General features: G+C 44.3%; 1 pseudogene; it reads left to right on the top strand.

Annotated features, from left to right (window-relative positions):
• The first annotated feature begins 7,441 nt into the window (after positions 1-7,441).
• LOC118628813 lies at positions 7,442-7,812 on the top strand (annotated as a pseudogene).
• The last annotated feature ends 6,464 nt before the right edge of the window (positions 7,813-14,276 follow it).

Raw genomic sequence — 14,276 nt, 5'->3', positions numbered from 1 at the left:
CCACCTCTGTAGAAATTTATCCCCAGGATCTGAACAGCCAAACTCTGAGCCTTGTGTAGGACATGAAAACTGAGTCACAGACTGGTGACTCACCAGTGAGAGACCACACAATGAGTCAGGCAGAGGAGGCCTGGGACAAGCTTTTTAAGTCTGAGTTCTCTAGACTGCTGCTAGAGAAACACCCTCAAAAGAGAGAAGGCGCCAGGGTAAATGGATGGGAATGCAGGCCAAGACACCACACTCAGCATCTGAGAACGATGATGTGTCTTGGCTTTTTGCACAGTTCACTGGGAGCTCAGGGTTTTGTGCAATAAACGCTAATGTTGTTCTGTAACTCCCGGCCCAACTTACTGATAATAAATTCATCAATCACATCAGGACTGCTGCCTGCCCTTGGTGACTCATCCTGTTCATTTCATTATCCTCCGGCAACTGCTTGCACATCAGGATTAATGAAACCCTGGATGCAGAGGGACTGTCAGGGGACCGGGTGCTGATACCCAGCAGTGGTTAAGAGCACAGGCTTACTTATTACACAAACCTGGGTTTGAAACCTGACATCACATTTGATGGGAGCTTGGGCAAGTCACTTGCTTCATTTTTTCCATCATTAAAGCAGAAATAATGGTGTGCTTGAAGGGTTATATGGAGGAGTAAATGAGATGCTGTTTATAAACGGCCTGGAATGTAGTAAGTGGTCTGTAATTGGAATATTATATTATTTATGAAGAATTTGTGTTTTCATTGATGATCGCTCTCCCGCACAGTTTTGTTTTTTGATTACAAAGTAAGATGACTTTAATTAATTTGGGGACAGAAAAAATTAAATTTGTGCCAATATACAAAAAAAGGTTGCTGGTTCGATTTCCCTTCAAGGCACATGCCCCGGTTTTGGGCTTGATCCTCAGTAGAGGGCAGACAGGAGGCAGCCGATCCATGTTTCTCTCTCACATTGATATTTCTCCCTCTCTCTGTCTCTCTCCCTCTCCCTTCCTAAAATCAATAAAAAATCAAACATCAGAAATAGTGTAAACCACTCAGCACACAAACTCCTTACGAGAAGGCCCACGATTGGTTCATTTTGTATTGGCAGGTCCTTGCAAATAGCGCTTGGAGAGTGGTTATAAAGAAATAAAAGGCTGAATGATATGTGTTCACACCAAACACTCTTGGAGTTTGTGTCACGCATATCTGGGCACATTCATTCATCAGGCAAGAACCTCTGTGTCCAGCTCTGCACCAGACATTCTCTGAGACACAATCGGACTGTTCACACACAGAACAACCAGAAAAACCAGCACACACTCAGGTGCAGAGGGAGGGAGTCGAGGCCACAAAGTGACGAGTGAGGTTCAGATGATCCTGAAAGCCGTTTCTGAGGCACAACTGGGGAGTGGAACGTGAGAGAATGGTGGAATCTACCAATAGGCAGGATGGGAGGGGGGTGGACAAGGAAGTGGGAGAAGCACCGGCAAAAGCCTATAGGCCACACAGGCCAGACAGTGGAGGGGGTGGTGTGGGGGAGTCTGTGAGAGCTGAGGGGGAAGAGTGAAGACCTCGGAGAGGGGACATTTTCACCCATTGCAGAGAGTGGTTTGTTGCCATGCTGAGACCCTGGGGTCTTCATCAGCTGGTCCCTTCCTGGGAGAGGAGTAAGCTTGTTTGGCCCCTTGTTGGGCCTGAGGGGGACCAGACATGGGTGGGACAGACGGAGCAACTGATCAAAGTGTGGCTCCATCCCTTCCCCACTCTGAGCTTGAATTCCTTCTCCCATGAAATAAGTGGGTGGACCTGAGCCGGGGTTCTCCAGTCAGAGTGTACATGAATCGCTGGGACAATGTGTCTAAAGTGCAGACTCCTGGGCCCCTGCCGCTAGGGACGTTTGCCCAGATCTGGGTTCATTTCACAAGCACCTTCCAGGTGATTCTAAGAACTATAGGCCTACAGGAAAGTGTCATCACCTTCTTTAAATGTGAGGATAGCCTTTTCCGGTTTGGCTAATGATTAGAGCATTGGCCAACAGACCGGAGAGTCCTGGGTTCAGTTCTCACTAAGGGCACATACCTCGGTTGCAGTTTGTCCCTGGCCCTGGTTGGGTTGTGCGGGTGGTAGCCACTTGATGTGTCCCTTTCACGTTGATGTTTCTCCCTCCCTCTCTCTCTCTCTCCCACTCTCTCTGAACAAAAAATGAAAAAATGTCCTCAGGTGAGGATAAAAAAATAAATAAATGTGAGGATACCCTTTCTTACATAAAAAAAATTCTGTAAACTATCACCATACAATGTAAATGAATGCTTATATTGGTTGTTTGAGAAAATACATAATAACTAAAAAGTATAACAAATTCAATTGTATTTTGAGATGCATTTGTAGTTTGTTCATCTCAACAAATGCATAAATGTTTGAAAAATAGTATTGTATGTGATGAGGATGTACTATTTATTCAGAATCTGGACAATGTTCGGATTAGGGTATTATAATCTACAGATACCCAGGTATATAGCTCATAAATTGAAAACCACTGACCTAAGTTATCTGTAAATTCCCTTCTCAAAACTAATAATCCATAATTCTGATCTGAGGTCGTATGGCTAATTGCCAAATGCTGGTTCTTTTCCGCCTGTGCCTACGAAACCTAATAAGGAATCCTGGCTGGGCAGGAACCGCTGCCTCAGGTGATCCTGGGAAAGAAAAGAAAAAGGAAGTGACTTTGTTTCTTTCCCTCATACATCCATTTTTACCCACTGATTTGCAAGAGGGCAAGAGGGCTAGGGAGTTCACTTGGAGATTGAAAAAAAAGGACTTGAACTCTATTTACCTGTCAGGTTAAATACAATACATATGACTGTCTGATAAGAGCTAGTTTTGCCAAGAGGAACTATGAACTCTCCGGAACTAATCATCCCTCACGGAAAAGGGGCTCAGCAGAGAGCCAGGCCCGGCACAGCCCGGTTAGAGGGAGGCCAGGCTTCCAGACGTACTGTGAGCTGACGGTAGACCTTGGCCTGCCCCGCCCCTCCCGCAATGCACAGCTGGAGGAATATGGGTATGAACTTAAACAGGTCTTGTACCCAACACACCAACTCTTTTTTTTTTCCCCTCACCTGAGGACATTTTTCCACGTTTTTGTTCAGGTAGAGTGAGAGGAAGATAGAGAGAGAAACATCGATGTGAAGGGACACATCGAGTGGCTGCCACCCACACGACCAACCAGGGCCGGGGATTAACCGCAACCGAGGCACACGCCCTTAGCGGGAACCGAACCCGGGTCTCTCTGGACCGCAGGCCGACGCTCTAACCGCTGAGCCAAACCAGCCAGGGCAAACAACACACCAACTCTTAAGTGGCTGAAGCTGCAGAGCCCTGTCTGCAGGTGACGTAAAAGAAGGTTTCTCTTTCTCTCTCCATGAGGGTGGCAGCAGCATCTGGTCTTGGGCAGCAGCTACAGGGTTTGGCAAGAACCAGCACTGATTCTTGGAAACATGTGAGCATTCCGGGGCTTCTCAGAAATATTTCGGAGGGGCTTCTGTCAAAGGCTGGTCTTCACATGTTCGAGCAGGGAGAGGCTCAGTGCGCTAAAGACTTGGGTACCACATGTAAATGTGATGCCTTTTGATATCGGGGATGTTCAGGTCCTAGAGACAGAGATCAGGAGCAAAGTTCATCCAAAGGCTGTGGCTTTGTTCTTTAGGTTTGTTTTGGTTTAATGGTTGTTCACTATGGTGGTAAAAGGTCTCAAAAACAAGTTAGGTTTCCATGCTAGCGTCAAGGAACCATAGCTACTATCTCTTTTTATGTCACTCAGTCTCAGGGTAATGGAGGTGTATCCAAGAGAACCTCCCTCCCCAATGCCCCTGACCTCTGCAGACTACTGGTTTCCCGGGTAACAGTTGGTGTTTAGCTTCAGAGCTGTAGGAGAGACCCTGGGACTGATCGCTGTGGATTCCACTGGGCTCAGAGGAATCCCCTCTCACTCTGCCAGCTGGGGTCCACCCAGGCTTTTGGTGAGGGTGACTACAAAATATGTGGTGTGGCTGCCCAGAGTATTCTTAATATCCTGACACAAAGATGTCAGGGAGGCAGCTCCAAACTGTTAAAATAATGCAGATTTTGGAACCTGAAAGATATGGCTTTGAATCCCAATTCTGACTCTGACCAGCTGTGCAGACTTGCAGAAATCACTTAACCTCTCTGAGCCTTGGTTTCATCGTCTATAAACTGGACTTGATAACCCTGCCTCACAAGGTTGTTGTGAGGCTTAGCAATAGTGTGTATAAGGTGCCTGGCACAGTCATTGCTCGGGCAGTGTGATGGTGGTAGGATACCAGAGAGGGAGACCTATTACAGAGCCTGCATCACAGGATACGTCTGTAATTCCTTCATTCCCACGGTGCTAGGCTCCGTCTTGTGCACTTGGGTATAAAGATACATGAGACACATCTCCTGTCTCCCCTCCCTCATGCTGGGAACCCAGTCTAGTGACTGTCCGGTCTCCTTCTCGGTGACACAGACTGGGTTGAACCCTTTCTGCCTCTGAGGGGGCCCGTTCTTGATGCCTCTGACTCAGATTGTGCTGGGAGTTAGAGTAACATGGCCACGGGACATGACAACAGATTGGCGTGGGGCTGGGGAGCAGTCAGCAGGAGTGAGAACACAAGATCTTGGTCGAATGGCTGTGGGAAATATTCTTGAAACGTTCTTCCTCTGTCCTTAGGGTGAAGAGGAGTTCTCACCCCAGACTGTGTGGGTGGAAAAGTCCCTTCTTCGTTGGGGGGCGCGGTGCACAGAGGGACCTGTCCTTTCAGGTGGCCCAGGCCGAGGCCACCTCTTCCCAGCCCTCAGACCCAGGCTCCAGGCACTGGAGGGGGTGCCAAGTGCTAACAGAAACCATTCCATCTTTCTGCCCTTCTCTTCCCGTCAAAGGCATGTTTCTTAATTCTCCTCCTCATCGTAGCCACATTTATTGAACATCCATTCACTAGACATCGGGCTAAGGGACACCACCACCCAGAACCATTCACTAGACGTCGGGCTAAGGGACACCACCACCCAGAACCAATCTTCTCTGTGGTCTAAGCTTCCCTCCCCCTTCTCTCCTGAGTTCCTGCCGAATCGTTCATTGAGAAAATAGATCCTATCAGGCAAGTGTGTTTCACTCGCGGCAGAAGTCAGAGTCCAGCCAGAAAACAGAAGCTCTCTAAGTATTTAAAACAGGAAGAATCTAATCCAGAAAATGGCTACAGGAGAGAAGGAAGGAGGAAGAAACCACACTGGAGGTGGGCAGCCGCTGCCACGCCCCGCTGAAGGGGGAGGGGAGGAGGCGGTGTTCCCCAAGCCCAGGCGCTGGTCTCACTTGCTGACCCCAGACCGTGGTGGACGGGCCTGAAGGAAGCTGGTGTCAAGGAGGGGAGGCAGCTGCTCCGGTCACCTCACCCAAAGGAGGGAGAAGAAATACGCCTGCTTCTCCTGTCCTCCTGCCCTAGAATCCCCCACCAGGAGCTCCCACTGACCACACCCAGACGGAGGCCCGCTGCGATGGGAGCTGGGAAATGCAGGCTGCACCCAGGCCTTGTCGAATCAAGCAGGGGAAAGGCATGGGGTGTTGTCAAGGGCAAGAAGACCAGGGACAGGAACAGTCACATGACTGTGTAGTCACCCACTCAGGTCGGAATTACTGTTATCCCATCTTCCTGAAGAGGAAATTGATATTTGAAGGGGTCAAAAAATAAAAAATTGCCCACGGGTCCTGAACGCAGACATATTTTGGCATCTGACCTAATTTAAGTTCTGCCTAAGATTTTAACTCTCAAATCTTGTCTTCTCTCCTGGCGGGAGAGCTGGGTAAGCTTTTATGAAAGTTAACTAACTATATCTTTAGAGTAAATCAAAGGTTTTTCATTTAATTTTTGAAAACCACAATTAATAGAAAATACAATAATTCCAAAGAGCCATTAACTAACCAAAACCAGCCTGTGGCTGGCCGGAGCTTGACAGCGGTCAGCCTTGGAGAACGAGCGCAGAGCCTCCAGGGACCAAACTGGAGCTCGGTAGCATGGACAGTCTCGCATCAGGGTCAGATCTGTGCCCGGGCAAGGCTACCAGAGGTCTCACCAAGTCGTTTGAGCATTTCTCCCAGTGTCCCTGCCTGGCAACATTGCCTTGGAATTCCCAGGGTCAGGTCCATTCTCTCATTTACTGTCCTGGTGGATGGTGAGCATTTGCCCTGTGCTTACTTAGCACATGGTGGACACGCCACAGAAATGTGAGAAATGAATGAGCAAAGGGACATATAAGAACCCAGGATGTTCTTAGTGGCATGGTTCACTAGAAGAATGTGCAGTCAGGTGTCCATTTGACCTAGAATTCATCCCAGGTGTGCTCATCATAAATTGTGCAATTTTGGGTAATCACTTGAGGTCTATCCTTCAGTATTCTCTAAAATATGAGATTATTGTTACCTTCCTTACAGGGTTGCTGAGACTGCTGTTCAAAGAAAGCCTTGCTCAATAACTATCATTTCCTTTCTCCCTTGATATTTTAAGAGAGTAAGTCCTCACTTGATATTGATAGGTTCTGGAACTTTAAGCAAAACAACATATAAGGAAATCAATTTTACTATAGGCTAATTGATATAAACAAGAGTTAAGTTTCTATGGCATCTCATCAAGTTATAACAAAATGACTTTGAATGAAACAATGTTATCTGAGGACCTGCTATACTCTCTTTTCCCCTAAAATGATTCTGGGTAACCAACAGAAGTAACCAATAGCACATGATGCTGAATATCTGCTTTAGTGGACAATCTTATTAATGTGATGGTACAATATGGATTCAACTGACTATGCAATAGCTAGCGCTACAAAATGGTTAAGAGTATGAGCTTGTAGTCAGATTGCCTCGATTTGAATTCTGGTTCTGTCTTAAAATCCTCATCTGTAAAATGGGCATGATCATCATACTCATATGATCATATAATCAGAAAGTACCTGGCACAGAGTCGACATTCAAGAAAGATTAAGTATCATCATTCTTATAAGCCAAGCAATTTCCACACATGATCTGTTTTAGGCTTCACAATAGAGTTATCAGGTAGCTAATATCATTCCCATTTAACAGAGGAGGAAACAGTCTCAGGGAGGTTATGTGACTTCCCAAAGGTTAGCAAAGTTGGCTATTGGCAGAGCTCCCAACTCTTAGTCATTAGCTAAGCTGCCTCCTCTTTACTCTTTGAAGATAGATTTGATTAATTTGTATAAATGGCTACAATTATTTTTGTTCAGTCATAATAACAGGAATAATAATAATCCCTTAAAATTGTGCAGAATGCTACAGTGTATACAAATTGCTTTCTTACATGAGCCTTACACTAGAATGCTGTAATGTGTATTCATTTGAAAATATTTAATTCTAGGCTCTTTCTTTCCAACTCAGGCTGGCATAATGGTTCCCACAAAGAAGGGTGGGGAGAAGGGCCGTTCTGCCATCAACGAGGTAGTGACCAAAGAGCACACCATCAACATTCACAAGCGCATCCATGGAGTGGGTTTCAAGAAGCGTGCCCCTCGAGCACTCAAGGAGACCTGGAAATGTGCCATGAAGGAGATGGGACTCCAGATGTGCGCATCGACACCAGGCTGAACAAAGGTGTCTGGGCCAAAGGAATAAGGAATGTGCCATACCATATCCGGGCACAGTTGTCCAGAAAACGTAATGAGGATGAAGATTCACCAAACAAGCTCTATACATTGGTTACCTATGTACCTGTTACCACTTTCAAAAATCTACAAACAGTTAATGTGAATGAGAACTGACTGTTGATTGTTGAATAAAGTTATAAAATTGCCTTTGAGAAAAAAAAATTAATTCTTCTAAAGAATTAAATAAAATTCATAAAATTATATTAGAAACTATGTATATTATACTTTATTATAGCTATGTATATTATAGCATATGTTTGTTTAACCTACATAGAAAGGGATGGAAGGACCAAGAGATATATAATATTTATGAGGCAATATTATAAATAGTCATGAGGCTTCTGTGCACTGAATATATGTATGCATGAGAACTATGAGTCACTGAATATCCTGGGTGCATTAAATATATAAAAGCAATCAATATTCATGAGGTCTTACCCTGAAGACACCCAGCTGGCTCCATGTGTCCTCTGCCAGCTCTTGGCTGCAATTCAGAACTGCCCAGCCGGCTGATTGGCAAGCTATAGCTATGGGCCTGGTATTCTTGTGCCTGCGTCTCTCCAATACAAAAAGCGTGTGTTCTTGCCCAGGGCACCCTCCATCTGCAGACCCCTTAGCTTGAACCTTAACTCTGGTCCTATAACCAAAACATCAGTGGAGAAGGCTGATGTGGCAGAGAGAGATACCCTAGGATTCAGGTGAAGTGGTTCTTCTATCCCTATCACAGGGAGCTAATACATTTCTCCTGCTTCTCACTGTGGGTTTTTAATTGATTTTATGTCTCTGTAATTTGAGCATTTTAATTTGGTTAGTGAGCCTTTGTGTCCTGTGACCTATGGTAAGGATTACCACCTTGCCTGGTAGTGACTTTCGGAGGCTACCATTGCATCAGGGTAATTTCCATGTAGTAAATGATGGGAGAAAGAGGATCAGGATCCCTCTTTATAGATAAAAAAATTAAGAAACCTAAAGGGTCTGTAATTTGTCTGAGATCACACAGCTATTAAGTGGATGGATTAGAATTCACCCACAGGTTTCTCCAACTCCAAGTCTAATTCTTTTTATTCTAAACAAGATCCTCATGCCAAAAACATGTCAGAGGGCACTATAAAAAAATGAATTGGATTTCTCTATCGGGCCTCTAAAGGCAGTTTGCAAAGAAGAATTTCGAGACTGTTCTGAGCAGTGGTGTCTGGGCAGAGCAAGACGTCACTCTAGCAAAAACCTTTTGATGGAGCCACTCTCGCTCGGTGTGGCCATGCTGGGAATGTCCTTAAAAGGGGCCTCTTGTTTCAGATCTACAGTCACTCTTCCTCTGCTCCCCATTGATTCTGTAAACACTGTCTCCTCAGGGGCAAGGTCCCCAGCCAACTGACACGTAGAGGCTCTGGTGTTGTCAGGAATTGAGTCCAGAAAAAAGGAAGGGTTGAGCCAGAAAGCGCTCCATTGTCATCATGTCCTTCCTAAAGCTGGATTCCTTGCCAGACAATGTCACCCTCAGAGATTTGGCCTGTGTGTTTGCTCTGGCTCCTTTAACTGTTGACTTTTGGATAGTCTCTAGGTTGGCTTGGATATAAAACCTGCTTTCTCCAAATTAATAGTAACTTGAATGAGCACTTTTTGGTCTTCCTTCTATTCCCTTCTTTTTTATTTTATGTTATGTTATTTTATTTTATTCCTTTTATTGATTTGAGAGAGAGAGAGAGAGGGAGAGAGAGAAACATCCATGAGCAAGAAACTCGATTGGCCACCTCCTGCATGTTCCCCACTGGGGATTAGGCCCACAACCTGGGCATGTGCCCCGCCTGACCAGGAATCTAACCGGCAACCTCCTGGTGCATGGGTCGATGCTCAAACACTGAGCCACACCAGCCAGACTCCATTCCCTTCTTTACTACCTTTGAAACCACGTGCACATAAACATTGCTGGCCAAAGGGGTTTTGGGGGCCAGGCAGCATCGGCCAATACACCAAGTTTGCAGGTTTAATCACTGGTCAGGGCACATATGAGAGTCAACCATTGAATGCATAAATGGGTGGAAAAACAAATTGATGTCTCTCTCTCTCTCTTTCTTTCTCTCTCAAATCAATCAATAAAAAAGTTTTTTTAAAAAAAGAAGAATTATTGGGCTGTGATCAAGGCCTTCCTAGAGAGGGGAGGCTCGCGAAGGTGGGCAGGACAGACACCCCCATTCATCTGTGTCGGTGTTCCAGCTCAGTCTTTCCAGGGGAGGAAACGGGTCAGCCTCCATGAAACATTGCAACTCATTTTTAGTAATTATTAGGTCCCCAAAATGTGTAATTTTTCTGCAAATCTGCACTGGCTTTGCTCTTGTTTCTATTTCATCCTAACCATATTACACATCACAGTAATTCCAATGCATGGTATGAAGCACTATAGTTATTAATGTAGAAAATAAACACAATGTAATCCTGTATATGGTGTTTTAAATCATGTTTTTGTGCATATGTGTTTGCATGTGTGTAGGCATACATATAAACAGGAAGGAAAAATCTGGAAGGAGAAATAATAAAACGCTTAAACATACCCATGGGTGATCATAGGTAATTGTACTTGACTTTTTTTATAACCATCTGTATTCCTTACTTTCTTTATAATCATCTTTTATTGCTTTTAGTGTTTCTTTTTTTAAAAGCTTCTCTGTTTCCATTTTAAATAGAAATAAAAATACTAGACGAGGTCTTGACTGTTATCCGGGAGCTTTTCAAACGCTAAACAATCTCAACTGAACTACATAACGCCCCTGGGAAGTCAGTATCATCTTTATATCCACTTTACAGATGGCTCAGATAGTTTGTCGTATGCAAGGTTACACAGCTACTAAATATTAAAATTGGGAAGCAAAGACAGATGGTTTTGACGTCAAAGCCCATGGACTTCCCAGTCTGCCGTAGCCGCTCTGTAAGTACTTTCATCACTGTGTTCCTGGTTTCAATCAACCATATTCTGTGGCATGGCACTCCAGGAGGGTGCAAAGATGAAAATCCTACCCCCCAGGAACTCACAGTCCCGATTAGGGGGGTTCTCAGTCCCAGCTGCTCATTAGATTCGCCCTGGGCCGGTTTTAAATGATGCGTGGGCCGTACCTTAGATGGTCTTTAAAACTCCTCAGATGATTCCAATGTGCAGCCAAGATGAGAACAACTGATCTACCAGGAGCTGGCACATCTACAAATGCACAGATCCCACGAGAGACCACAGATACTCAATTATGGCAATTCACTGCCTTGTTTTCACTAATTGCTTCCTGGCATTTAATGGGTCTTTGGCATATGGATCTCTTTGCATGGATGTCATGAGGATTTAAGACTATAAACAGCTTTTAATGTTTATCCTTGAAATTAGTTGAAAAGAGCTTTTTCATCCCCTAACTGCACGTGTAGTTAGGCAGTACTGTGTAGCAAAGAGAACTTGAGACATGAGACTGTGAAGACAGATTTAGCCCTGACTCAGGCTGCAAGAAACTGCGGTTTGGGACCAGTCGTTTGTCTCTGGGTCTCAGTTTCTTCCTCTATAAAATAAAAGAGTCAAATTAGATGCTGCCGTACAGTCCCTTCAGCTCAAATATCCTGTGATTCTTTATCATGTAACCCTAGACTGCTAAAAAGCGGTAGTCTGAGATAAATAATGAATTTAAAACCTACCATTTTCAGTTATCTATTGCTACATTACAAATCGTCTCAAAAGTTAGTGGTTTAAAACAATGGTTTATTTTTTCTGCTTCTGAGGATTGACTGGGAGGTTCTTCTGCTGATTTTACCTGGGCTCACAGGTGTGCAGGCAGAGGGAGCTCAGCTGAACCTGGAACATCTGAGAGGGGTTGATGTCACTGCTGGTGCTGGTTGTAGGCTGGAGAGCCTTCCGTCTGTTCCATGTGACCTGTCACCCTCCAGGGGGATAGCCCGGACTTCCTCCTAGCACTGTGGGCTTGGCATTCCAAGAGGGTAAGAGTGGAAGCTGCAAAGCCTCCTGAGGTCTAGGCTCTGGAACTCTCACAACGTCACTACAGCCATAATCTCTTAGGAAGTCACAGGATTATTCCAGATTCAGGGGAGGGAAAAAAAATCGATGGAGCACTAGACTCCATCTCTTGACGAGGAAAGCAGCAATGACAGGTTGCAAAGGGGTATAGACACAAGGAGGTGTGATTCATGGACGGCCATTATTACAATGATCCTCTGTGTTATTTTGCCTGGAGGTGAAGAGCACAGTCTTTGGATTCACACTGTCTGGGTTTAAATCCTGCTGCTGCCCTTTACTTGTGATATAGAACAAGGGATTTACATCGCTCTGTGCCTGTTCCTTCATTGGTAATTTGAGGAGGACAAAAATAGTGCCCACCTCATGGGGTGATCTTGATAAATACACGTGATCATGTCTGCAAAGCCCCTAACACAGTAAATGTGTCCTCAAAGTTCTCTGCTCTTATTACTGGCTCCGATTTTCTGCAGGAGGTGAGGGAGCTGCTTTATTCCTCAGGTAAAGGCAGCAATGCTTATCTTCCTCCTTCCCGACATTACCCTGGACTGCGGCCACTTGTTGCAAACCTGTGGCATCAAAATTAATGTTCTGCTGGTTATCACTTAGCTCGTTCAGATACACAGCATCTCTTCTCATAAAAGACCCAGCCCTGGACACTGCTCTTTAAATAAGGAATGTGACCTATGGCCTCCATGGGAGGAGTGAGGTCTGGCATGAATAGCTCTTGTTCCCGGGTAGCCCCGGCTCCCACTGCCTGGCTGAGCAGGGTTCCGGGTGAGAGTGGCCCTCTGCCCCTGGACACTTCAGCCCCACCTGCACACAGCATGCCACTACCTGCTGGTCTTGACTCCCACCTGAACTCATCGAACTGAGGGCTGGAGGGGCTCTCAGGTCACTGGTGTGGTCCAGTCTGTTGGTGCTTGAGGTAAACCGACTCCCTAGGTCAAGCCTTACCTCTGACTTGTTTTCTGGAATATATGACCTGAACTTTCTCCAAGGCACTCCAACCATACTCAGCAGTCTGATTCAGGGCTTTGGTGTCAGACAGACAAGAGTTCTAATCCCTATGCTGCCACCTACTTCCATCACAACTATAACCTCACTGAGCCTCGGTTATTTCCTCTGTAAAATGGGGACAGTATTATCTACCTAACGAGGTTGTTAAAAATTAGAAATAAATCTATAAAGCATCCAGCACCATCTGGATATTAGTAGGATTAAATTAAATAATTTGTACAAAGTACCCAAGAGCTCAAGTCCTCAAAAAAAAAGTTATTTCCCTTTCAGTATCGTGGTGAATCTAAGCCTGACGCTATTGGTTCATTTATTAAGTTATTGAACAGACAACGGCCAATCCTGCAGAAAATGACGAAGTTATATCAAATTCCAGTCTGGAAGCTCCGGCAAGGCAGGCATCTGTCTTTTCGTCGCTCATTGGTATCGAATCCAGTGCCTGGAAACACAGTTGTAGAATAAATGCTTGTTGAAGGGAAGATAAGCTAGTCTCTGCCATCACTGAGCTTGAATTGAAAGGGGAGATGATGAATATACATAAACTCTAATTCTATGCTCATTGGTTCAAGCGGTCGGAGAGGAGCAAGGGCTGTTGAAGAGAGTACATCCTGCTAAGGACTAAGACAAGGCTTCAGGGGAGAGGTACATTCAGCACGTGCCTCGAGGAATGGGAGAAATTCAAATGCAATATAGGAAAGAAGATGGAGCAGAAAAAGGAGAACCAAGTTCAACCCATGGTTGAAATTTTAGAATTGAAGCTGTAAGCATCTCTCTCTCTGTCTGTGTGTTTATATGTCCAATTCAGAAAAGCCTGGGAGTGTGTAGTATTTCCTTATCTCTGGGTGATTTTCCCAAATTAAATGATAAAATCTTTTAAAGGAGCTCATTGTATTGATTGGCTTTGAGATTAAAAGGCTCATATATAAATTGAATATTCCTAAAATTCCCAGAGAAAAAGGAAATTGAGCCTGAACTACTTTCAATGTGATTTTTTAAAGTATTCTTATAGAAAATAACTCGGAAATTTTTTAAATTCATGTTCTCAGACTGTAGGTAAATCCTTGGCAAACAAGACTTTCAATGTCATAAAAAGAGCTCTGTTTTCTCTGAATTAGAGTTAAGTATAATACAAACATATACTGTTGTTCTACCGGAATATCTTCTTCCTGAACTTATCCAGGTTTACTGACAGAGTAAGCTGGTATTACTTCTACTAAATATATAAAATTACCAAAAAAATTGTTTAACCAAATCACATCATTATTCTGACAAACTTTATTTTAACAGTAATTATGTTTTTGTAACATGTTAGCTTGAAGATTGTTTCCAAGATCTTTAGATAAGTTAAAACCTTGGACTGATACTAAACTGAGTTAATTAATAGTCATTGAACCCCAAGATCATTTCTAAAAAGATAGAATACTGAAACAGTGTTACTCAGTATAATTTAAGTTTACATGCTTTTGCTTCTTACTTTTATATGCTACAGAGAGGCTATATATATTTGTGTCTACTAATGAATGTATTTATGTTTTGCCACTTCGAGAAGTACTGTAAAAGA

This window comes from Molossus molossus, unplaced genomic scaffold (genome assembly GCF_014108415.1).
Source record: "Molossus molossus isolate mMolMol1 unplaced genomic scaffold, mMolMol1.p scaffold_m16_p_13, whole genome shotgun sequence".
NCBI classification, from domain to species: domain Eukaryota; kingdom Metazoa; phylum Chordata; class Mammalia; order Chiroptera; family Molossidae; genus Molossus; species Molossus molossus.
Note: the sequence above shows the minus strand (reverse complement) of the source record. Positions and strands in the feature narration are given on the sequence as shown.